Source organism: Pogoniulus pusillus, chromosome 3 (genome assembly GCF_015220805.1).
Source record: "Pogoniulus pusillus isolate bPogPus1 chromosome 3, bPogPus1.pri, whole genome shotgun sequence".
Classification (NCBI taxonomy): domain Eukaryota; kingdom Metazoa; phylum Chordata; class Aves; order Piciformes; family Lybiidae; genus Pogoniulus; species Pogoniulus pusillus.
The window spans coordinates 5208185-5235168 of NC_087266.1; the positions used below are offsets into that span (position 1 = coordinate 5208185).

General features: G+C 44.7%; 1 protein-coding gene and 1 long non-coding RNA gene across 15 annotated transcripts in view; both read left to right on the top strand.

Annotated features, from left to right (window-relative positions):
- The window catches only part of DLG2 (discs large MAGUK scaffold protein 2), a 1415634-nt gene that overhangs the window by 65456 nt on the left and 1323194 nt on the right, over nt 1–26984 (top strand). The gene's annotated exons all lie outside the window — the stretch shown is intronic.
- On the top strand, nt 123–25453 carry LOC135189266 (uncharacterized). The gene is made up of 3 exons (XR_010308003.1): nt 123–347; nt 1098–1189; nt 24623–25453. It is a non-coding gene; the product is annotated as an uncharacterized LOC135189266 (long non-coding RNA).

A 26984-nucleotide genomic window follows, 5' to 3' on the forward strand; every position in this document is an offset into this window, starting at 1 on the left:
TTAGGATTTAAGTAAGCCTAAATGAAATAAGATCAGAAAGAAAATAAAATGCATCCAAAATATACTCTTACATTAGTGGAGCAATAACCTGAAAGGAAAATCCTGCCAATAGTTGCAGCTGTGCCTTTTGCAAGGTGGTGATAAAAAAAAACAAACATCAAAAGAAATCTCATTTTCAAGATATCTTTGTAAAGAAAGCCACCAAACATGGAACCATCTCCCACCCTGCACTGCCAGTGGCTCTTGCATATGACATCCTCGGATGCCCAGAAGATTAGACAGTCTGATCCAGCTGGCCCATCTAACAGGAAGCACAGACATTCACCAGCTACAAACTTAAGCTGATGGTAAGTGCATCCTTTTACTCTGTTGCACAGTGTTTTCCTAATAAGTAGTGTTAGAGATTTTTTTTTGCCTCTTTTTTTTTTTTTTTTTTTTTTTCAGTTAGACTGAAGCACAAAATTGTTTGTTTCTGCCAGATAGGAATTTGGTAAATGGAGGGGACCTGAATATTACTTTCAGTTTTGAGATCCCCAGCTTAAGAGGGAAAGGAATTCGCTGGAGAGGGTCCAGCAGAGGGCTATGAGGATGATGAGAGGATTGGAGGGCATGGCTTATGAGGAGAAGCTGAGGGACCTGGGGCTGCTTAGTCTGGAGAAGAGAAGACTGAGAGGGGATTTAATAAAGGTTTATAAATGTCTGAGGGGTGGTCAGGATGGGCGGGGGACAGGCTCTGCTCACTGGTCCCTGGGATAGGACAAGGAGCAATGGGTGTAAGTTGCAGCACAGGAGGTTCCACCTCAACACAAGGGGGAACTTCTTTACTGTAAGGGTCACAGAGCACTGGAACAGGTTCCCCAGAGAGGTTGTGGAGTCTCCTTCTCTGGAGACTTTCAAGGCCTTTCTGGATGTGTTCCTCTGTGATCTGTGCTAGATTCTGTGATCCTGCTCTGGCAGGGGGGGTTGGACTCCATGATCTCCTTGGGTCTCTTCCAACCCCTAACATCCTTTGAGCCTGTGATAAAAAAAGATACATTTGTGAAGATGATTTATCATGTAGTGCAAGGGTTGATAGTCCTTTCTTTTCTTTTTTTCAGCTCTCCAAAAATGAAGAGGACAAATTGAAAGTTATAGTCTGAGAAAATTAATAGGGACATCATGTGGCAATGCATTATGAGCAACATAAAAGGTATCATTTAAAATTACTTATCACCAGAACGAGTGCCAGTGGGAACTTTACATCCAGTTTTTAATTTTGTTTAACTCTGTCAAACCCCAGAAAAGCCTGAAGTAAAACCAAAAGAAACAATGCAACCCCCTAGATTTAATCTGTCACTTAAAGGTCTCAATATACTCACCACTCTGCAAGTTTCTTCTGCATTACTTTTATTAATTCAGTCAAATGATAATCTTTATATGGCAAACATTCTCCTTCCTCTCCTGAGATAAAAGCACCTCTGCTATCAATTACTCAATCTCAATTGCAGTTAATTTATAGCAGAAAGTCAGGAATTTGGATGAAGTTTCAGCATCTCAGTGCTCATTCAGTCAGGACCATCTTGGGCAGAGAATGAAATCACATTTTGACAGCTGGAAAGGCATCTGATTGTCAGCTGCAACATGTGAAAGATCAGCTTAAAGACCTGAAATAAAATTAAGTGTTTCATACTTAATTAGTGTGAGATTCATGCTCATATTTAGGTCTGGTTTCAGAGACCTTAAATGAGAGTCTACATTTGTAGTGGCACACATTCAAAACCTCTCCTGGCTGGCTGGGTATCACACATCCTTCTTGAATTCAGAGGATTATTACACTGGATCATTAAACTTCTAATTTAACACTCATTATACCAAAAAAAGAAGTATTCCCCCGTCTTGGATCTGACTTTCTATTAATGCAAGGTTAATAACTGCCAAGCGTTATCAACCCCTTAAGAAGAAACAGCTCCTTTTAATCTAATGAAAACCATGGATTCTGGAGAAATCAATAATTCTATCATCCTAAACTCATTGTCATCAACACATTTGGATTCTGAAGTACGTAAGGTATTCAACACAAAAATGTCTCTTTTAGAAGCTGAAAAAGGTGGAATAATCTTCACTGGGAATTTCTTGCTGACCTCTCCTGAGATGGATGTTCTTTTATGGTCAGGAGGCAGTGGTCCATGGAGATGTGTGTGCTGACATTTATCCACAGGCTGTTAGCAGGATAGAGCAGCTGTTTCTTAAGTTCTTCCTCATACTTTCTGAAGAACAAGGCTGGACAATGATCTCAGGGTAGGCATATTTGTACTGTTTCTAGTGTTCCACCTGAATTTCTGTTCAAACTGCTTGCTCAGCTGTGGTGAGTTGGTAACTTCAGCTTTTGACACTGTCTCCTGTAACATCCTCATAGGTAAGCTTAGGAAATGTGGATTAATTGAATGAACAGTGAGATGGATTGAAAACTGGCTGAATGACAGAGCACAGAGGGTTGGTTGGAGGTTTATAGCATGTGGTGCTCCCCAGAGGTCAGTACTGGGTTCAGACTTGCTCAAAATCTTCATCAACAACCTGGCTGAGGGAACAGAATGCACTCTCTGCAAGTTTGCTGAAGGTGCAAAACTGAGAGGAGTGGCTGACACCACCAGGCTGTTCTGCCATTCTCTGAGACCTGAACTCGTTTGGAGAGTTGAGCAGAGGTGAACCTCATGAAGTTCAACAAGGGCAAGTGTAGTGTCCTGCACCTAGGGAGGAATAACCCCATGGCTCAGTACACATTCTCTGTGCAGAAGGACCTGAGAGTGCTGGTGGACAACATGAGCCAGCAATGTGCCCTCATGGCCAAGAAGGCCAGTGGTATTCTGGGGTGTATTAAGAGTGAGGCCAGGAGGTTGAGGGAGGTTCTCTGCCTTCTCTACTCTGCTCCGGGTGAAGCCACACCTGGATTATTTGGTGTAGTTCTGTGCTCCCCAGTTCCAGAGAGACTGGGAGCTGCTGGAGAGAGTCCAGTGAAGGGTTTAAAAAATGATGAGTGGACTGGAACATCTCTCTTGCCAAGAGAGGCTGGGAGGCTTGGGACTGTTCGGCCTCAAAAAGAGAAGACAGAGAGGGAATCTTATCAGTGCATATAAATATCTAAAGTGTGGAGGCTGGTTGGTGATAGGGTAGGGGGCAATGTGTACAAACTAAAGCACAGGATGTTTCACTTGAGCTTCAGGAAAATCTTCTTTGCTTTGAGGGTACCAACCAATGTGTACAAACTAAAGCACAGGATGTTTCACTTGAGCTTCAGGAAAATCTTCTTTGCTTTGAGGGTACCAACTCCGGAACAGAGTGCCCAGAGAGGCTGTGGAGTCTCCTTCTCTGGAGGCATTCAAACCCTGCCTGGATGTGTTCCCATACAACCTGATCTAGGCATATCTGCTTTAGCCCAGGTGGGGCTGGACTAGATGATCCCCAGAGGTTCCTTCCAACCCTTGCCATTCTGTGATTCCATGATTCTGATTCTATGATTCTGTGATACAGATGGGCATGAAACAGCCACAGTTAAAAACACTCCTCATGCTCGAGCACATGTAGTAGTCTGCCATTGTAAAGGGATTGCATTACTCTGTGCAGAGGAAATAGCCTGTGCAAGAAAAAGGTCAGATTCTCACTAATGAAAATGATGCATCTCTGTGCAGTGGGAAGAGTGTCAGAAAGATTTCAGAAGATGATGCAGGCATTTCTAGAAAGTCATGGGAACTGGGAGGAGTCTGAAAACATTATTGGAAGGCATTGACATGGAGAATGTTCATGGTGCAAAGAGGATATAGGGACACTCCTATAAAATTCATGTGACTCTTCTGTTTTAGCTGTGCTGTAAAAGATCCTTCCTGCTTACCATGTTATTTTAAGATACTAATTTCTTTCCTGCAGCACTTAAGAATCATAGAATCAACCAGGTTGGAAGAGACCTCCAAGATCAGCCAGTCCAACCTAGCACCCAACCCTATCTGATCAACTAGACCATGGCACTAAGTGCCTCATTCAGTCTTTTCTTGAACACCTCTAGTGGCAGCTACTCCACCACCTCCCTGGGCAGCCCATTCCAATGCCAATCACTCTCTCTGGGAAGAACTTCCTCCTAACATCCAGCCTAGACCTCCCTTGGCACAACTTGAGACTGTGTCCCCTTGTTCTGTTGCTGGTTGCCTGGCAGAAGAGAGCAACCCCCACCTGGCTACAGCCTCCCTTCAGGTAGTTAAGATCTCCCAGTGCCTCAGGTTACATCCCTGGGAGAAGAATGCTCATGGATAAGGTGAAAATAAACCTGACTCTTTAGGACCAAAAAGACTACATAGAAGGGAATATTTCTAAAAAAGTAAGTGCATAAAAACGACCCAGAGCTACTTTTCTTACTCTGATTAAATCAGAAAGGTCTCTGCCTGCCTTTATCTTGCAGACTTGCTCTAAATGCTTTTCCTGATGCATGCTTTCTAAGGAATTCTTTTATCTGTGCAAGTCTTACATTTCAGGTTTACATGTATCAAAGGGAACCTATTCCTATCAGAAAGCATTAGCTCATCAGAGCTGATGCTAAGCAAGTCATTCAAAGGATCTGAGTGGGTTTAATCTTTACCCTCATCATATGTAAAGGCTGTGGATGTTGCTTATCTAGACTTTAGTAAAGCCTTTGACACCGTTTCCCACAGCATCCTCCTGGAGAAACTGGCTGCTTATTGCTTGGCTTGGTGAGTGATTCACTGGGTTAAGAACTGGATGGCTGGCCGGGCTCAAAGAGAGATGGTGAATGGTGTTAAACTCAGCTGGTGGCCAGTCCCTAGTGGTGTTCCCCAGGGCTCAGTTTTGGGGCCAGTTCTCTTTCATATCTTTATCAGTGATCTGAGTAAAGGAATTGAGTGCACTCTCAGTTAGTTTGCAGATGACACTAAACTGGGTGGAAGTGCTGATCTGCTCAAAGGTAGGAGGGCTCTGTGAAGAGATCTAGACAGGTTGGATTGATGGACTGAGGTCTGCTGTATGAGGTTTTACAAAGCCAAGTGCCAGGTCCTGCACTTGGGTCACACAAACTCCATGCGATGCTACAGGCATGGATCAGAGTAGGCAGAAAGCTGCCTGGCAGGAAAGGACCCGAGGGTATTGGTTGACAGCTATCTGAACCTGAGTCAGCACTGTGCTCAAGTGGCCAAGGAAGCCAACAGCATTTTGGTCTGAATGAGGAATAGTGTAACCAGCATGAGTTGGAAAGTGATTGTGCCCCTCTGCTTAGCACTGGTGAGGCCACATCTCAAGGCTCTTCATCACAAGAAAGGTATTGAGTTGCTGAAATGTGTCCAGAGAGGAGCAGCAAAGCTGGTGAAGGGTCTAGAGAGCAGGTCTTATGAGGAATGGCTGAGGGAACTGGAGTTGTTTAGCCTGGAGAAGAGAAAGCTGAGCGGAGACCTGATTGCTCTCTGCAACTACCTAAAAGGAGGTTGTAGTGAGGTGGGGGCTGGTCTGTTCTCTCTAGTACTGGGTGATAGGGTTGAGAGAAATGCCCTGAAATTGTGCCAGGGGAGTTTTAGATTGGATATTAGGAAAATAAATTTTCCTAATACAGAAAAAGTGGTCAGAGCCCGGAATAGGTTGGCCAGGGAGGTGGTGGAATGTCTGTCCCTAGAGATGTTCAAGAAACCTGTGGATATGGCACTCTGGGACACAATTTAATGACCCTGGTGGTGTTAGGTTAATGACTGGACTTGATCTTAGAGGTCTTTTCCAACCAAAACAATCCTATGATTTCACATCACACCCCCCTTTTATGTATCTAATACATATTCAGGCAGTTAATTAAAATGAGAGGTCTTAATATCTTAGACCAAATATAATCTCTTGCAATGTATTGGCAATTTAGTAGCTCTCTGGGTTAATGAAGATCACCTTCTCTCTGATGCAGTGCCTCCATTCATGAGTTCATTTTTTTTGCTTTATTAGGATGCAGTTTATAGCTATCCATCATTATAGAAAAGATGCTTACTATAAGCATCTGAATAGTGTAGAGGCATCCAGGTTGCCAAGACCAGCTAGGATAGTAATTACACAGTTTAGATAAAATCATAGATTTGGGATAGGCTGGATGTTAGAATCATAGAATCAGTCAGGGTTGGAAGGGATCACAAGGATCATCTAGTTCAAACCCCCCTGCCATGAGCACAGACACCCTAGCCAGGCTGGCCAGAGCCCCATCCAGCCTCGCCTTAAACACCTCCAGGGACAGGGCCTCAACCACCTCCCTGGGCAACCTATTCCAGGCTCTCACCACTCTCATGGAGGAAGTTCTTCTCAGAGAGAGTGATTGGCATTGGAATGGGCTGCTCAGGGAGGTGGTGGAGTCACTGTCCCTGGAGGTGTTGAAGCAAAGCCTGGATGAGGCACTTAGTGCCATGGTCTAGTTGACTGGCTAGGGCTGGGTGCTAGGTTGGAGTGGATGATCTTGGAGGTCTCTTCCAAACTGTTTGATTCTATGATTCTTCTGTGGAGCAGCTACAGGCAGGAATATGACTGGGAGAGATTCCTGGGATAATACTCTCAGGGTCTTGATGAGGGGTATTGGGAAATCAGGGACAAATGGGCAGAGGAGGAACTTGAGGGTGGCAAAAGAAGACAGCTTGAGGAGAAAAAGTAAGCCCACTGAAGAGGAGATGAAAATGAAATGAAAAGGAGAAAAGCATAGCAAAGGAAAGAAAAGTCATATTAATCTGATGAATTTGAAGACAAATGTCCAAGAGAAGACAAGGCCATGCTGAAGTGACAGGAGCACACGAGAGTGATTTTATCTGCATCACAGTTTAGGAGATTTGTCTTGTTCAGATTTTTTTTTTTTCATTTTCATCTGAACCTGGCAAAGTAAAGACTGAGAGTGAAGAGGGACTCTGCATGTATGTGTATAGGTGTGTGTAAGTAGTCTATGGATGGGGTGCAGTAATGGGGGGTGGTGAAGAAGAGTATTGCCCTGCCACAAGAAGAGTTTTTCTGGGGACTGATGGAGTTTGAAGTTGTAATAGGAGGGTGAGCTGCTGGCCACACTGCTCTTGCTGCAGCCCAGCACACGATTGCTGTCTGGGCTGTAAGTGCACACTGCAGGCTCTTGTTGAGCTTTTCATCACCCCAGACCCCCAGGTCCTTTTTCTCAGGGCTGCTCTCAGCCATTCACCACCCAGCCTGTATCTGTGCCTGGGATTGCGCCGACCCAGGTGCCGGACCTTACACTTGGCCTTGTTGAATGTCATGAGGTTGGCCTGGGCCCACCTCTGCAGCCTGTCCAGGTCCCTCTGGATGGCATCCCTGCCCTCTAGCAAGTCAACCTTGCCACACATCTTGGTGTCATCTGCACACTTGCTGAGGGTGCACTGATTCCTCTGTCCATGTCACTGACAGAGATGTTCAACAGCACTGATGCCAGCCCTGACCCCTGAGGGATGCCACTTGGAGCTGGTTTCCAGGTGGACATTGTGCCCTTGATCACCACTCTCTGCATGCCACCATCCAGCCAATTCCTTATCCAATTCCTTATCCAGTTCTCCACCTATCAAGTCTGTGTTTCTGCAGTTTGGTGACCAGGATATGATGTGGGACAGAGTCAAATGCTTTAGAATCATAGAATCATAGAATCAACCAGGTTGGAAGAGACCTCCAACATCATCCAGTCCAACCTAGCACCCAGACCTATCGAGTCAACTAGTCCATGGCACTAAGTGCCTTGTCCAGTCTTTTCTTGAAGACCTCCAGGGATGGTGACTCCAGGTCCAGGTTCATATTCGTAAGATCAAAATAAAATGCTTTGTGTAAACAATTGTGGAAATATTCTGTTCTGTTTTAGAGGTTTTATGTAAAAGCTTGGAAAGATTTGAACTGTTTCATTTAGAGTTAGGTAATGATTGGACATGGTCATAGAATCACAGAATGGTAGGGGTTGGAAGGGACCTCTGGAGATCACTGAGTGTAGTCCCCCTGCCAAAGCAGGATTACCTAGGGCAGGTCACACAGGAATGCATCCAGATGTGTCTTGAAAGTCTCTAGGGAAGGAGACTCCACAGCTTGTCTGGGCAGCCTCTTCCAGTGCTTACAGAAAAGAAGGTTTTCCTCATGTTGTGTTTGGAACTTCCTGTGTTCCAGTTTGTATCCGTTGCCCCATGTCCTATCACAGCATACCACTGGTAAGAAACTGGCCCTTTCTTAACACCCATCCTTAAGATATTTAGGAACACTAATAAATTCTCCTCTCAATCTTCTCTTTTCCAGACTAAAGGTACGAAAAGGCCTTAGTAGTATTCTCAAACCAAAATGATTCTATGATTTGTAGCATTTACTATATCATCTTTACAGTTCTTTCCAGTGAGGGTGGTGAAACACCGGAACAGGTTGCCCAGGGAGGTTGTGGATGCTCCCTCCCTGGAGGGAATTCTAACAGTTCAATGTCCTTCTTGTGCTGGGGGCTCCAGAACTGCACACAGTACTCCAGGTGGGGTCTGAGGAGGGCAGAGGATAGGGGAAGAATCCCCTTCATTGCCCTGCTGGCCACACTGCTCTTGCTGCAGCCCAGCACATGGTTGGCTATCCAGGTTGTGCATGCACACTGCTGGCTCTTGTTGAGTTTTTCATCAGCCCAGACCCCCAGGTCCTTTTCCTCATTCCTATGAGTATTTTCTTTCAGCAGATGTGTCTTTGAGCTGATATTTTCTCTTTCTGGTTGTAGCTGAAAGTAGCGGAGCAAATTCTTTCTCTTCTTATGGTGGCACAATTACTAACATTGCAGCCTGAGCTTGTATCAGTTCATACCAATGTGACCTGCTTCTGTGGTATGCACCAAATAGTCAACACCTCACAGCATCTGGACTTTGCTAACTTCTGTATATTTTATGTGTGTGTGTTGCTGAATGCTCCAGTTGGATGAGACCTTGACATCTTTTGTCATTTAGATGACATTGAAAATGCTTTAATTAGCTTTTAACACTTCCTGTACCAACATATTCCACTCATATATGAATGCCCCACAGAGATGCAAAGCTCTTTGCAAACCAGTCACTATGCTTTTGCTCTCCTGCTGAATTTTTCTTTCTCTGATCACTTTTTCTTCCCTTCAGCCATCTTCACTTGGCCTTATACTTATAATTCTGAGTGTATCCCTCTGTACATTGTAAGTCAAAGCTGTAGGTGTAGCAAAGTGGCTCTGCTCTCACTCTTCAAATGCCCTTCAGTAATATATTGCGCTTGCATTCTCCCTGCGCCGTTCAGTGCATGCACAACAGCTTGAAAGAAAATACAACAAAGCCTGTGCTAGCACTCTCCTCTTGAAACTCAGTGTTCAAATTTGTATGTGGGAAGATTTAATCTATCTGATTAGTTTCTCCTAAAAGCAACTGAGAACACTATTACACTCTTTAAAATCACAGAATGTCAGGTGCTGGAAGGGACCTTGCCAGATGGTCCAGTCAAACATCCCTGCCACAGCAGGATCACCTATACCAGATCACACAGGAATGCATCCAGGCAAGTCTTGAGTATCTCCACAATGCCCTTGGGCAGCCTGTTCCAATGCTCCATCACCCTCACAGCGAAACAATTCTTCCTCATGTTTACATGAAACTTCTTGTGCCTCAAAGTCATAGACTCATAGAATCAAGCAGGTTGGAAGAGACCTCCAAGATCAGCCAGTCCAACCTAGCACCCAGCCCTGGCCAATCAACTAGACCATGGCACTAAGTGCCTCAGCCAGGCTTTTCTTCAACACCTCCAGGGACAGCAACTCCACCACCTCCCTGGGCAACCCATTCCAATGCCACTCACTCTCTCCATAAAGATCTTCCTCCTAACATCCAGCCTAGACCTCCCCCGGCACAACTTGAGTCTGTGTCCCCTTGTTCTGTTGCTGGTTGTCTGGCAGGAGAGACCGATCCCCACCTGGCTACAACCTCCTTTCAGGTAGTTGTAGACAGCAATGATGTCACCCCTGAGCCTCCTCTTCTCCAGGCTCAACACTTCCCATAACTACCATGCAATGGTGCTGTTCATTGCCACAGTGTTCCTTCATATTCCATAATTAAAGCATATTAGTTGCAGAAAGGTGGTACTATTTGGCATATGTAAGCTTTTGAACACTCCCTACCTTTTCTGTCCTAAGACATAACTGTTTGCCAGCTGAACACCACTGCCTACCAGAGCCTGCCTTCAGATTGCATTAGGCAGGTTTCTGTCTCTGTACCAGGTCATGGGGAGTTGTGATGCTTTGGTTGTTCCCCGCCCCCCCCCACTTTGTGAAATCACCCAGACTAGACTCAGCCAGCTCTGGAAATTGAATGAAGCTTTATATTTACATCTTAGCACAGTATACAAGCAGGTATTTACAGTATGTACAGTTATATACAGACATATACAAGGTAAAAGGTAATACAGAAACACAACAGCCCTCCCAGAAACCTGAGTCCCCAGGAGGGGCTCCCAACCACCCCTGCACCTTCTCCCACCCCTCTCTACCTTAGCCCAGACATTGCTTTGTGCCCAAGGAAGGTTGGAGGTTCGGCCAGAGGAGTTAGGAGACAGATGGATTAATCAAAGAGACGGCAGGTTAGGTTAGAAAGAGAAATGCAGCCCACAGCCCGGACAGAGAGCGTTTGCCTTGTGTATATTATCCACACTAAACCACCCCACGTCTCTCATCTGCTCCTCACCAGCCCTGTTCTCCAGACACTTCACCAGCTTCATTGACCTTCTCTGGACGCACTTCAGCTGCACAATGTCTTTCTTTTAGTAGAGGGGCCTAAGACTGAACGCAGTACTCAAGGTGTGGCCTCACCAGTGCTGAATACGGGGAGGTAATAATTTACATCCAGAGCACGTGCTCTGCTCATCGATTCTTGACCCTAAGTGAACATCTAGAACAAGAAAAGACTGGATGAGGCACTTAGTGATGTGATCTAGTTGTCTGGATAGGGCTGGGTGATAGGTTGGACTGGATGATCTTGGAGGTCTCTTCCAATCTGGTTGATTCTATGATTCTGTGATTTACGCTCTAGTTCTTATACATCTCAACAAGCCTATGAGTGAAGTAGACATCACCATTGTTTCCTTTTCACAGCCTGTAAACTAGTTCTTCTCACCAAAACACTTTAGCTAGCTTCAAACTAGCACAGGATTGTTTTTTGTACCACATCCTTGTCTGGCTTTGACCCAGAACCTGTTAAGCTGGGGATGCTATGTTGAGTCAACAAATTTCAAAGTTATAATTGGGTTAACCAAACATCAATTCAGTGACAAAGATTTCTAGCACTGCCTTCTACCTCTGGGATGATGCTTTATTTTTTTCTGGACCATCTTTCATGAATGCTAAGAATTCTTTAGCTAAGAGTAGACACTTTACTAGTAGTAGGTATTACTCCATTGCTACTTGAAGCTTTCTGTAATGGTGCTGTTTCTATATCTTCTGAAAGGCCCTTCTTTTACATGGGATTTACATTAGAAATTAATCTGTCCTTTTATGGCCCCAGCATGTTGAATGCCCCCAGAAAGGTTAAGCACTGCAGGGAAGACTGCCTGCATGCAGAGGGTACAGAGGGTGAGAGCAATGAGGATCACCCCACTGAGACATTGCCTAGGGTGGAGCAGTCACCACCAACTGTGGTGACTAGCTCCACAAAAAACAAGAAAAAGAGAAGAGTTGTAGTTGTCGGGGACTCCATCTTGAGGGGGACAGAGGGACCCATTTGTCGTCCCGACCCGTCTCACAGGGAGGTCTGCTCCCTTCCTGGTGCCCGGGTTAGGGACATCACCAGGAGACTCCCAAACCTAATCCAGCCCTCTGATTATTACCCCTTGTTGGTAATACAGGCTGGCAGCGACGAAATGGAAAAGAAGGGGACCAGGGCAATTAAAAAGGAATTTAAAGCCCTGGGGAAATTGATAGATGGGGCGGGAGCGCAGGTGGTGTTCTGCTCAGTTCCCTCTGTGGCAAGGGAGTTCACAGAGAGGAATAGCAGAACCTACGATATCAACAAATGGCTGAAGGGATGGTGCCAGCAGCGGTGTTTTGGGTTCTTTGACCATGGGGGAACTTTTACTGCACCGGACCTGCTGGCTTGTGATGGGGTGCAGTTATCTAGGAAGGGCAGGAGAGTCCTGGCAATGGAGTTGGCAGGGCTCATTAGGCGGGCTTTAAACTAGGTCTGAAGGGGGTGGGTGAGGAAATTACTCTCTCTGAGAAGGAGAGAGATGGAAGGAAACTAAGGACAATTAAATCGAGAGCCCAGCTGAAGTGTATCTACACCAATGCACGCAGCTTGGGTAACAAACAGGAGGAATTGGAAGTCCTGGTCCACCAGGGGGACTACGATGTAGTTGCCATTTCAGAAACTTGGTGGGACGACAGGCATGACTGGGCTGTTATACTGGAGGGATATAACCTTTTCAGGAGAGATAGGCAAGGGAGAAGAGGAGGAGGGGTGGCCCTGTATATTAGAGAGTCACTCCATGCCATTGAGCTAGAAGTGAGGGATGAAGGGGTAGAGACCTTGTGGATTAAAATCAGAGGGAAGACTAATAAATCTGACATCCTGGTTGGAGTCTGTTACAGACCACCCAACCAGGATGAGGGAACAGATGAGATATTTTACAAACAGTTGGAGGCTGTCTCAAGATCTTCAGATCTTGTCCTTGTGGGTGACTTTAACCTGCCAGATATCTGCTGGGAACTTAATTCAGCAGAGAGGAGGCAGTCCAGGAGATTTCTGGAGTGCATGGAGGACAGCTTCATGACCCAACTGTTAAACGAGCCTACTAGGGGTCAAGCTCAGCTTGACCTGCTGCTCTCCAACAGAGAAGGGTTGGTAGGAGATGTGATAGTGGGAGGCTGCCTGGGGTGTAGCGATCACGAGTTAGTGGAGTTTTCAATATACAGGGAGGTAGGGAGGCACTTCAACAAAACCTACACCTTGGACTTTAGGAGGGCAAACTTCAATTTGCTCAAGGAACTTATTTCCAATGTCCCCTGGGCAGCAGTTCTTGAGAACAAAGGGGTCCAGGATGGTTGGACTTACTTTAAACAGGAGCTCTTGAAGGCACAGGAACTGGCAGTTCCCACATGCCGAAAGATGAGCCGCAGGGGGAGGCGACCAGCCTGGATGAGCAAAGAGCTCCTGAAGGAAGTGGGGGAGAAAAAGAGGGTGTATCGCCTCTGGAAGGAGGGGAAGGCTTCTCCTGATGTGTTTAAGGAGGTAGCCAGACTATGTAGGAGAAAAATTAGAGAGGCTAAGGCTCAGCTAGAGCTTAGGCTGGCCACTTCCGTGAAAGTTAACAAAAAACACTTATATAAATTTATCAATGCTAAAAGGAAGGGCAAGAAGAGCCTCCACTCCTTACTGGACCAGGAGGGGAACACTATAACTGATGATGAAGCAAAGGCAGAGGTCCTGAATGCCTTCTTCGCCTCAGTTTTCAACAGTAAGGAGAGAGGAGGAGGAGGCAAATGGCCTCTTAAACTGGGGGATGGGGTCGGGGAGCAGTGTGTTCCCCTGGAAATTCATGAGGAATTAGTTCAGGACCTGCTGAGCCATCTGGACACCCACAAGTCCATGGGACCAGATGGGATCCATCCCAGGGTGCTGAGAGAGCTGGCAGCTGAGCTGGTCAAGCCACTCTCCATCATTTTCCAGCAGTCCTGGCTCACCGGAGAGGTCCCAGGAGACTGGAAAATGGCCAACGTGGTCCCCATCCACAAGAAGGGTCGGATGGAGGAACCTGGGAACTACAGACCCGTCAGCCTGACCTCAGTGCCAGGGAAACTGATGGAGCAGGTTCTCTTGGGGCCAATAACTGCGCACCTGAGGGATGGCAAAGATCTCAGGTCCAGCCAGCATGGGTTTAGGAAGGGCAGATCCTGCCTTTCTAACCTGATCTCCTTCTATGATCAGGTGACCCGCTTGGTGGATGTGGGGAGGCCTGTGGATGTGGTCTATCTGGACTTCAGCAAGGCCTTTGACACTGTCCCCCACAGCAAACTGCTGGCTAAGCTGTCAGCCCGCGGCTTGGATGGTAACACTCTGTGCTGGGTTAGAAACTGGCTGGAGGGCCGGACCCAGAGAGTGGTGGTGAATGGTGCCACATCCAGCTGGCGGCTGTCACTAGTGGTGTCCCTCAGGGATCAGTGCTGGGCCCCATCCTCTTTAACATCTGGATGAGGGCATCGAGTCAGTCATCAGCAAGTTTGCAGATGACACTAAGCTGGGGGCAGAAGTGACTGAGCTGGAGGGCAGAAGGGCTCTGCAGCGGGACCTTGACCACCTGGACAGATGGGCAGAGGCCAATGGGATGGGGTTCAATAGCTCAAAGTGCAGGGTGCTGCACTTTGGCCACAACAACCCCATGCAGAGATACAGGCTGGGGTCGGAGTGGCTGGAGAGCAGCCAGACAGAGAGGGATCTGGGGGTACTGATTGATACCCGCCTGAACATGAGCCAGCAGTGTGCCCAGGTGGCCAAGAGGGCCAGTGGCATCCTGGCCTGCATCAGGAATGGTGTGGTCAGCAGGAGCAGGGAGGTCATTCTGCCCCTGTACTCTGCACTGGTCAGACCACACCTCGAGTACTGCGTTCAGTTCTGGGCCCCCCAGTTTAGGAGGGACATCGAAATGCTTGAGCGTGTCCAGAGAAGGGCGACGAGGCTGGTGAGAGACCTCGAGCACAAGCCCTACGAGGAGAGGCTGAGGGAGCTGGGGTTGTTTAGCCTGGAGAAGAGGAGGCTCAGGGGTGACCTTATTGCTGTCTACAACTACCTGAAGGGTGGTTGTGGCCAGGAGGAGGTTGCTCTCTTCTCTCAGGTGGCCAGCTCCAGAACAAGAGGACACAGCCTCAGGCTGTGCCAGGGGAAATTTCGTCTCGAGGTGAGGAGAAAGTTCTTCACTGAGAGAGTCATTGGGCACTGGAATGGGCTGCCTGGGGAGGTGGTGGAGTCGTCGTCCCTGGGGCAGTTCAAGGCAAGGTTGGATGTGGCACTTGGTGCCATGGTCTAGCCTTGGGCACTGTGGTAAAGGGTTGGACTTGATGATCTGTGAGGTCTCTTCCAACCTTGGTGATACTGTGATACTGTGTGATACTGTGCATATGAAACTTTGCTTTGAAATGAGCTAAGAGCAATGATGAGGCTTGATAAAGTTCAGAAATTGGCATAAAACTGCTTGTGGAACACCTTGGAAAGTAAAGGGTAAATATTTCAGACTGCATATTCTGGAAGAGTTTCAGTTAATTGAGTGAATTGTGGAATCACCCAGGTGGGAATGGGCCTCTGAAGGTCATCAAGTCCAACACCCCTGCAACAAGCAGGGATGTGCACAACCAGATCAGGTTGCCCAGAGCTTGACATGAAGTACATTTTGGGCTAAACAAGTGGGTTGTGTTTTCCATTCCGTATCTCATCTGAAAAGTGTCAGCTCTGATTGCACTGTGCTTTGTCAGGCAGCTGTTTGCACCTTAACCCTACAGAAAGCATCTCACTGCTCCAAAAGCATCCAAAAGCCACTCCACCACCTCCCTAGGTGGGTGTGACTCTGCTCAGCCTCATTCAAACTGGATTCCAGAAGGGATTCCTAACCAAGACAGAGCCTCTCCAAACATGGTCAGTCATTCACTAACCTGCCTGATGCTTGATACATGTATGAGAAACAAAGCTAGGGACAGTTCTATGCATTTGTTGATTCTTTGTCCTTCCATTTTTTTTATGACAAAGAATGTTGGAATGAAATAGGAGCTTTAGGCCAGATGCACGAAATTACATGGGTCCCTAGGTGTCACTAATTTAAGCATAACTCAAGTGTATTTGAGGAACAAAGACCTGACATCTTACATATTTACAGCTTCCAGATGTTTTTGCCTTGCAAGAAACCACAATGTGGTATATATTGTCTCATAGCAAGCCTGTGGGACCTCAGTGCAGAATGACAAAGGTGTTTAGGCACTTATATCTGCAGGAGAGCACCTACTAGGATCTATAAAATATCTCTGCACACATGGACTTCTGGTGGAATTGGAATTCTTAAGGTTTACATAAGCCTTGGTAAATCCCAGTAGCCACATCACTTGCTTATTTATGTGCTTTCAACAAAGGATTGATGGTGCAGCAAGGGTCATAAATCTTTTCATACAGATATTTACACACATGGATATATAACAGTAAATACCACTGAGTCCTCCACTTTGTTCCAGGCACATATCACACCTTGTTAAGCCTCACGACTGAGGTCATCATTCACAAGCCAGCTTTTATTCTTTCATAGCTATGATTTGGCTACTTGAAGACACTAACAAAGAAAATCAGCTCTAAATTCAGTTTATTCCACCAGTCAAGATAACTTAATGGCTGATTTAAGTTTCTGGAAGTGAAAATGAGCTGAAGTGTTGCCTTCTCTAATCCTGTGAGTAGGAAGGAGGTGTACTTCTGGGACAAGTTGATGAGAATTTTGATATAGCAATGTCTGCTACTCACTGCACAGGTACTGCAGCAGTGGACAACCAGTCAGCAGTCTAAATGGGAAGCAGACAGTGAAGACATAATAATTCTCATTGACTAGAAGTGATGCCACTGATCAAAAGAGTTTCCTAAGCTAAACAAACACTGCTTTGGAATGATGGTACTGGGCAAACTTATCCCATAGTTTCATCCTCTGTAAGCTTTGTCTAAATTTCTGGGCTGTGAACAGAAAGAACAGTAAGCCAGGCTCTATTTAATCTTTTCCTCTGGTACTACAATGCTCTTAGCCACTATGGCAAACATTTGCTCTCCTGGCTTTTCATTGTTGTCAAATACTTGCAGAAGTACAGAATGACAGGAGCACAAAACTTTAGGGGTTGGAAAGGATCTTCAGAGATCATCGAGTCCAACCTCCCCACCCAGGCAGGATCTTCTAGGGTAGTTGACACAGGAATGCATCCAGGCAGTTTTTGAGTCTCCAGAGAAGGAGACTCCACAACCTCTCTGGGCAGCCTGTTCCAGTGCTCTGTCACCCTCACTGGAAAGAGGTTTCTCTTCATATTGAGATGAAACCTTCTGTGCTCAAGTTCGTATCCTTGTCTTATTGCTGTGCACTGCTGAAAAGAGATTGGCCTCTTCCTCTTGATACCCACCCCTCATATATTTCTAGACTTTGATTAGATCCCCTCTCAGATTAAACAGCTCCAGGTTTCTCAATCTCTCTTCACAGGGGAGATGCTCAAGTCCCCCAGTCATCCTCATGGCTCTCTCCTGGATGCTTTCCAGCAGGTCTCTGTCTCTCTTGAGTTGGGCACAGTATTCCAAGTGTGGTCTCACCAGGGCAGAGTACAGGGGAGGAACCACCTCCCTAGACCAGTTGGACACACTTTTCCTGATGCACCCCAGGATGCCATTGGGTCTCTTGGCCAGAAGGGCACATTGCTGGCCCATGCAGAACTTGCTGTCCACCAGGACTCCAAGGTCTTACTCTGTGGACCAACTCTCCAGCAGGGTAATCCCTAACCTGTACAATTTTCTGTGTATTAAATCACTTTCACTAGTGTTTATGCAGCATTCCATCTCATCCTCTAAAGTCTCATAATCTTAATCACTCTAGAACAATGTGGCCAGTAGGACAAGAGAGACTATTCTTCTCCTCTACTCAGCACTGGTCAGGTCATGCCTCGAGTCCTGTGTCCAGTTCTGGGCTCCTCAATTCAAGAGAGATGTTGAGATACTGGAATGTGTCCAGAGAAAGGTGACAAAGCTGGTGAGGGGCCTGGAACACAGCCCTGTGAGGAGAGGCTGAGGGAGGGAGCTGGGGATGTTTAGCCTGGAGAAGAGGAGGCTCAGGGGTGACCTCATTGCTGTCTACAACTACCTGAAGGGAGGTTGTAGCCAGGTGGGTTTGGTCTCTTCTGCCAGGCAAGCAGCAACAGAACAAGGGGACACAGTCTCAAGTTGTGCCAGGGCAGGTCTAGGCTGGGTGTTAGGAGGAAGTTTTTCCCAGAGAGAGCAATTGACATTGGAATGGGCTGCCCAGGGAGGTGGTGGAGTCACTGTCCCTGGAGGTGTTGAAGAAAAGCCTGGTTGAGGCACTCAGTGCCATGGTCTAGTTGATTGGCTAGGGCTGGGTGCTAGGTTGGAGTGGCTGATCTTGGAGGTCTCTTCCAACCTGGTTGTTTCTATGATTCTATTCTGGTTTATTACATGGATATTTTTGCCTGGTTTTTGCTGTGTTCCAGCTGACTAAGTTTTATTCTGAGTTTCAAAGTCCTGCTGAGCCTGCTCTGTCCAAACATCAGCTAACTGATACAATTGCTCCCATTGCCAGGAGGCCACTTTTGGAGTCACTATTTTAACAGTATGAAGGACCCTTGTGCACTGTGAATGTGTGTGTGTGTTCTGTGTTCTCCAGTAGTCCTGTCCCATTGCTAGGTAGTGTTGAGCTTCAAATGAATAATGTTAGACTTCATTTTTTAATGGATCTATTGTATTTTTTTTAAGAAAAATAAACTTGATTCTGTGTTGTCTCATTTAAGATTTACTTTTAGTCATCAGATACCTGGGGAACAACCCCATGGATCAGTATAGGTTGGGGATTGACCTGCTGGAGAGCAGTGAATGGGAAAAAGACCTGTGAGTCCTAGTGGATGGAAGGTTGACCATAAGCCAGCAATGTGCTCTGGTGGCCAAGAAGGCCAATGCCCTTCTGGAGTGTATTAGAAGGGCTGTGGTTAGTAGGTCAAGTGAGGTTCTCCTCTCCTTCTCCTCTGCACTGGTGAGGCTGCTTCTGGAATACTGTGTCTAGTTCTGAGGCTCTCAGTGTAAGAAGGACCTTAGGGATCTGCTTGAGAGACTCCAGTGCAGAGTCACAAAAATGGTTAAGAAATGGAACATCTTCCTTATGAGGAGAGACTGAAGGAATTGGGGCTCTTTAGCTTGGAGAGGAGGAGACTGAGGGATGACCTCATGAATGTTTATGCATATGTAAAGGGCAAGTGCCAAAAGGATGGAGCCAGGTTCTGCTGGGGGATGCCCAATGACAGGACAAGGGGCAATGGGTGGAAGCTGAGGCATGGGAAGTTCCATGTGAATGTGAGGAAGAATTTTTTCCCTGCGAGGGTGACAGAGCACTGGAACAGGCTGCCCAGGGGACTTGTGGAGTCTTCATGTCTGGAGATATTCAAGACCCACCTGGTTGCATTCCTGTGTGATCTGGTATAGGTGAACCTGCTGTGGCAAGGGGGTTGGACTGGATGATCTTTCTAGGTCCCTTCCAACTCCTAACATTCTGTGATTCTGTGCTACTGAAGCAATATGACTAAGCAGATTTGTGTGCATGTACTCTGGGAGAAGAAGCCATATTTCTTGCTTTTGCTCTCTCTCACTGTCTGGCAGCCAGTCTTCCTCTAGTAACTTCTAAAAATGTAATTAAGGTACAGGTGACTTATCTTTCAGATCACCTAGGAAAAAATAGCATGCATTAGGAACATTCAGGTCCTTTCATCTAGCTATACTATTTTTATAGTCTTTTGTGTAGAGCTTCTGAATCTGGTGTTAGATCAACCAGCAATTCTTTGGCTGAAACCTATGAGTAAATTTTATGTGCTTGTTGCAAGCCTTTCCAATCAATTCTATACATTTGCTCTGCTGAAATGTCAAGTTTAAAATAAGCCAACTGCCTTCTTTTGGAAATTTGGCTCAGAAAAACAGCATCCATCAATAGTTTGAGCTGGAGGTGAAGTGCCAAGAACTTGCCAAGTCTGCTTTTGGCACAGCCAACTGCTCATGGTGTGCAGTCATGAGCAGGGCACTTCTGGATGCTGAACTTTGAAGGTGCCTTAGGCTGGACTGCAAATATGCAGATATGGTTTTGTCCCTTTACTTAATTGTGCTCATGTTTTGCAGCCTGTAGTGAACAGTGGCTTGACTGGCAGCAATAACCAAAGAGCTGAAAAACCTCTCATTTGTGTCTGCATCTACAAAGCTGCACCTGCAAAGGCCTCTATAAGAGTGGGTTGTTGTTTTTTTTTTTCAGTTTCCAGCAGCACATGAAAGAAACAAACCCGCTTTTAAACCCCAGCCTTAAAAGATGTTTCTCTTATGTAAATTGGGGGTACAATGAAACAGCTACTTAATAGAGGCACTGAGAAGATTAAGTAGTTAAATATTTAAAGATCTTTGAAAGGATCTGTAATTATGTGCAGTGAGTGCAGCTCAAATATTTTTTCTTGTTACAAACAAGGAAGCAGAAACTCAAAGTGGTTGTGTGTCACCTTCTTGCACAGACATTTTCAATGTTCCTGTTGGGGTTTAAAGAGAATGCACTGCTAGGGTTGGGTTTTTTTTGTTGGGTTTTGGTTTGGTTTGTTTTTTTTCCCAGGAAGAATTCCTGTTTTCCTTCTATTGTTTATGACCTGTGAAGAACAAGTGATGTCAAATATCTCTGTTAGCTCCTGCCTATTACAGTTATCAATTTGGCAATGATTAATAAAACACATTTTACTTTAGTGAATAATATATTGCTATTAGTTCATTTTCCCCACTCCCTTCAACTCTGCATTATTCTTTGCTCTTGATTCTTGGTTGAAACAAATTGTTTACCTGGGCTTTCTAGAGTGATGACTATCAGTACATGCACTGATCAGAGACTGTTGGTATGCTATCCAGAGCTATATTTGCAATTGCAGCCTCTTGGCAAGTCAAAAACCTCAAGCCTTACATTTTTCACTTCTCTGTCCTCACTTTTGCAACTTTTAATCTTCTCTTTCTTACTATCTCAAAGCAGACTGCAAATGTATTTTTCCTTTGGTCCCACAGACCAACTTATTAATGTGTGCCCTGCAGTGTCCCTTTTTTTTATCCCTTCTAAAGAAGTTCCATTAACAGTTCAGTATGAACAGGTCAGCTGCGAGATTATCTTGTGCTTGTACCTGGTATCTAAGTCTAACAGTTTCAGTGCTCCTCATCCAGGCAACACACACACAAAGTCTTGTGGTTATTTGCTTCCTACAGTGTCTTTTTCTTTCTTTTTACGTTTTCTGATAGAAATTTTGCACTATATTCTCCCCTTAGATCTTTGTTTTAAAAGCCACGTTTCAGGTATTTGTCTTCCACATTTGTTCAGTAGAATCATAGAATCCTAGAATCAACCAGATTGGAAGAGACCTCCAAGGTCATCCAGTCCAACCTATCCCCCAGCCCTATCCAGTCAACTAGACCATGGCACCAAGTGCCTCATCCAGTCTTTTCTTGAAGACCTCCAGGGAACACAAGGGCTTCTTTTCCTCTCCTCAGAAAAGCAGCTTTTTCAGGAATTCAAATGCAAGCCTGCAAGAGACAGTGATATGTCCCACTTATGTGCCATTCTATTCAGTTCCTAGAAGAAACTGCATATGAAATGTTAGTTTTCATGGAATGATAAGAATCTGTTCTAGGAAACATTGTTCTTTCATTTTGTCAGTTATTATTTGCTTACTGGCCTGACATCTTGGCTGCAGTACTTTGCTGTCTACAACTACCTGAAAGGAGGTGTTAGCCAGGTGGGGTTGGTCTCTTCTGCCAGGCAAGCAGCAACAGAACAAGGGGACAAAGTCTCAAGTCATGCTGGGGGAGGTCTAGGATGGATGTTAGGAGGAAGTTCTTCCCAGAGAGAGTGATTGGCATTGGAATGGGCTGCCCAGGGAGGTGGTGGAGTCACCATCCCTGGAGGTGTGGAAGAAAAGCCTGGCTGAGGCACTTAGTGCCATGGTCTAGTTGACTGGCTAGGGCTGGGTGCTAGGTTGGACTGGATGATCTTGGAGATCTCTTCCAACCTCACTGATTCTGTGATTCTATGATACTTGAATACTTACTGGAACTGCAATGGGTTTTAAAAGTCTGCCCAATTTAAGTCTTCCTATTGCACTGAAGAGAAAAGTTAAGACATGTTCTCTAGGGATGTTCAGCAAAACTTTGATAGGCACCTTTAGAGAAAGTCACAATCTCCCGATCCTTAATAAAAGACACTGCCAAATGGTGGCTTTCCAGTGACTGGTCTGTAATTTTTGATGGTTTGGTGTCTGCACTACTGAATCAAAACTAGCAGTAATTGGGTAAACATAGGCAGAGAAAACAAAGATGTATTTGTCTTATATATTGATTTACCATTCCAAATCTTTTAATCAATGCTAACGGACATGAATAAGGCAGGATATGGAAACTTAATCCACTTACTGTCTGATACATTCTGTGGTGAAACAAGATCAATAGAACATCATGTTCTGAATTCTCAAAGTACATTTGTATCATGGGGTGAGACCATCAGAGTAAGAGGAAATGCAAAAATGCAGGCAAACAAGGTGTAGTGTTTTAGGCAGCAGCAAAGGATTCTTCAAAGAAACCAGACACCCTTTTGCTACCTGCCAGTGCTTGATATCAGGTGGAGCTGTTGCTCAGGGAAGACTTGTTCTTCACTATAATGTAGATAGGAAACCATCTTGCTTTGGCTCACTGGTTTGATTATATAATATGATATCATTGTGATATGATAGAATCACAGAATGATCTGAGTCAGAAGAGACCTCTGAAGGTCATCTAGTCCAACCACCTCTGCAGTAAGCATCCTCCACTAGACCAGATTGCCCAGAGCTCTGTGGAGCCTCACCCTGGGGCCTCAACTACCTCACTGGGCAACCTGTTCCACTACTGTCATGGTAAAGAACTTGTTCTAGCATTCTTAGTGGAGTGACAAATATTTAGGGGAAAAAAGCTTTCTCTTAACACATAGTCTCTTTGGTGTTAATTTAGCACTTCATACACTTTACTTGTGGGGCTATCTTGGGTTATTTGGTTGAAGTATGTCAATGTAGTACCTGAGTGTGCTCAATGCTAGTTACTTGGTTAGTAACAGAGTGTTAATATTGTTGTAAAATTCCTTTTGAGGTTAATTTGGCCAAGGTTTCTTTGGAAGTCCCACAGGAACAGCAGAGTTCTTTGTCTGTTCTTATCATTATTGTGGGCAGCTCTACACAGAAGAGTTTTTGTGGAAGAAGATGGTTGTGTTTGTTGTGTGTGCATCTGTAGTCCTGGTAAGAAAATGTTATCACAGATTTGCTTAACAGTTCATCCAAAAGGCAGCCATGCTGGTGTTGCCCAATCTTCACCTCCTTTCTAAGATCTGTCAAGTTCTCAAAGCCGGGGTTGAGTTCTCAACATGGGATGGCTAGAGGCGTATGGAACATCATTGCACAGGGGCTTTCATTTGTATTTGGTCAAATGTGCTTATTCTCAGAGCAGTCTGATGAAACTCCTACAAGCTCAGAGAGACAGAATGAGTTCCCTATTCCATCAGTGGACTTGCCTTTCTTAGAGCAGAAGCATGCTTTCCATGGTATGCACAGGTGCCATGCAGATAGCTCTTTTCCATGATTTGTAAAGCCAAACTCCACTTTAGGAGGCAGAGGAAAAAATGAGGTTGCAATCCATCCCTGCTGTTTAAAGAAGGTGTAAATAGAATGAGAAGAAGCAATGTCTGCAGTGCTTTTCTCTCACAGCCTGGTAGTCTCTTCCTTTCACTCAGCCCCACTCTTGAGGTTGCATGCTTGCCAAATGATCTGGTGCTTTGTCATGGCAATGGGCTTAGCTGCTGTCTGAACTTCGCTCTTTGCTTGGGGATGAGAAATGTACAACCTAAATAGGAAGAACTTTCATTAGCAACAACAAAAAATAATGGTGTCATTGATTTCAGATTGTTCTGTTAGAGGAGAATATGCAGAAAAAATGTATATTGCTTTGTGGATTGTTGAAGGTGTTAAGAAGGAGGGAGAAGGATCTGCTTCGCATTAGAGCTGCTTTAAAATGGCAGAAGTCTTCCTTTATTAACTTACAAGCACTAGTCGTCTATTTAGATATGAAACTGGCTCCCCCAGTCAAGTTTCCTATTTTAATTGAGTAGTTTTGGGTGTGACCAGTCTGGAGGGATGGACAACTGGTTCACTGTCTTATAAATTAATCTTCAAAGCAAACTCAGACTTTTACCCAGCCAGTTTTCAGAAAACATTACTGTGCTACCAGCTGTTTTTCTCCTTCTCATGTGCTGCCCTGATGTAGTTGTTCCAAATAGGAAGGTGTCATAGGATCACAATATTATTATTATTATTATTATTATTATTATTATTATTATTATTATTTTCCCACCAGATACTGTCTTCTTAAGTTTATGCAGAGGAAAACTTCACCTAGTATGACTTCTTAGGAAAGTGAGATGGTAGAAGTCTGTGGTGTTTCTAACCCAGTTCAAAGAAAGTAGGGAAGGAAGTTTAATTAAGAAGCAAATCTTCCTTTGCTGTATAAATCATGGCACTAACTTAAAAAGAGAATTCCTGGGAGTTTCTGGGGCTCTTGAGCACTCTTAAATCCAAAGGGATCCAGTAGGATATAAAGGGTCACAACAGCATTGGGCTATAACCTTGGGAGATATATTTGCCTCTAGTAAGTACAGCATGCATGGGTATGACAAGGTCTCCTATTTAGCAGTTTCAATGTGTTGAATTCCTAATGAATGCCTTTTATTTACATAACAAATTAAAATCTTGTGTTTCATTTTGAATGCACTTACCATATTAATTCTTTGACAAGTTCTTCTACTCTGCTGTTTTTCACAGTTCAGTTTCAGTCACCAGCCTGCACCACAGGACTGTTATTGACCACTCCATCTTGCTGCAGCACTTGCACCATGGCACTTTCCAACATCCAGGAGAACTCAATACTTCTGCTATAAAGAATGTGGACATAAAGACCAGCCTGGGTATTTGTGTCCCTGAATTACTTCCACCTCAAGAAAAAAAAAAGGTGTGTACTATTTGACAAGGTCCTGAAGCATAATTTAGAAGCATCAGCAGCAGAAAAAAAAACCCATCCTGAAGTGGGGGAAAGAACTTTATACATTTGAATCATGGAGCTATATAGAAGCCAATATTGATATGATGAAGTCGATGTGTACGAAATCAACATTCTTCAAGAAGTCAGCTCCATCTTCCCAAAGTCATCACTATTCTCTTAGTAGACCATATATTTTTTATTTTAGGTAATTGTTCAGCATGTGTATGAACTCTCCCAGTCCTAAATTCTCTTAAGCTGTGTATTTCTTCTGGAGTGAAAATTTGAGACAACGTAGCCCGTGAGTTCTTGCAACATTCCTCACTTTTAGAGGACTGGTGTGGTGGCATGCAGGAATCTAATGTTCCATGCAATTTATGATTTTCCACTTTATTGAGGAAATAATTCTGTTTGCTTGCAGGTTTATTAACTTGCAGTCTGGAATGCACAGCACTGCAAGTCACAAATCATTTGTCTATCAGCTGTCCCATCTTAAATGAAGAAATATCGTATACCGTTAACACCCTGATCTCAAAGAGTTTGTAAAACAAAGAACAGACTCCTGGGTTAAAATGTGGAGCATTTGTTATTAAAATGGATTTTCTTCAACAAGAGAAGTATGAGTTGTGTGGATTAATTCTTTTCTGACACACACCAGAGGGAATTGCTATTGTGTTTATTTCAAAAGAGGAATACCTTCCATCACAAGCATGAGGAGGTGACTTGCACCGTAGATGGATGAGTGCTTTGAGTTTGTTTGCATGTACCTAACTTATGCCAAGTAAATAGAACTGTATAAAATGTAAGAGAGTTTTCTATAATATATACTGTATATACTATATATTACACTATATGATATAGCTGCTACACATATTCCTTCATGCTCACACAAGCAGGAAAACTGACCTGCTGTTATCTTTGTGTCCACAGGATAACTCTGAAGCTCATCCTTCATTGCTCCTCCTGTTGCAGTGGCTGCAGCAGGAGCCTGTAAGCCGTAGGTTCACTTCTCAGAGCCCTGCTGACTTACTCTGGGACCTCAGCAGGGCATGTAACTGCTGTGCACTGTTTCAGCCTGCCGTAAGAGGTGGATAGCATCTGTCTTATTAGCACACTAGGGGATTTCATCCAGTCATGTTTGTGCACTGTTCTGAGATTCTCTGCTGAAAGTGGTAGTATTATTTCTTCCAATTCCCAGTTCACCTGTGCTGCAAAGTAAGTAGGAGCTTCTTGAGATCACAGTTACTTCCCTAAAATGGTTATGTATCTCCTGATCAAGATTTAGTGATGCATTTGCTGATAGCTGGAGGGTTTTGTGAGCTAACAACCTCCAGAATCGTTTTGGCATCTTTGCCAGCCAGCAGCAGACTATATGTATTCTAGATAACTCTGTTCAGGTTTTCATAGGGGAATTCAGAGCTTAGAGATGAAACTTGCTTTATTTTCACTCACATCTGAGATAAAGATCTGTCACAAGCTGCTACACTTGGTAACTGTTCTTTCCCTAGCAAAAGGGAGTTCTTTGGTTTCACCTTGTGCCATAGCAACAGTTTTCTTTCACCACAGTGAAAGAGGGGCAGGATTTAGAAACTACCCAATGTAAAAAGAGCTTTGGTAAAATAAGAGCACCATTATTTCTGTCCATTTTAACAACAACAGGAGGGGCAGTGCTGTAAGATCTGTTTGAAAGATAGACTTTGAGGCAGGTTCATTAAAGGATGGAGAGACTCTTTAAAATCTATATTTTCAATCTCTCTCTCTGCCTCCCAAACTGAAGGCATACATAATCACATTGTGCAGAAGTTAATCATCTCTAGTTTAAATTATGTAATAACTTTCACACAGGCTCTAAAAGGCAATTAGTTGAAGATGGTCAGGACCCTTCATCGTAAAGATATTCTGTTTGTTTGTTTTCATTAGTTTCTAGCCTCATGTTGAATATGTGGAAATCCTGATAGCTTTAGAGACATTGAAATGAGACCTCTGTCCCTGTAGTTGTGGTCCTCGGGGCTGGTGTGAATCCTTGTGGGTACTTGGAAAAACAGGTAGTATCAAAGATGGGATAAATTGCTTGCTTCTTACAGAGTTGTTTCATTAATCCTTCCTGGTCAAAATCCTCTGTGTGCAGGGATCTTACACAACATCCCT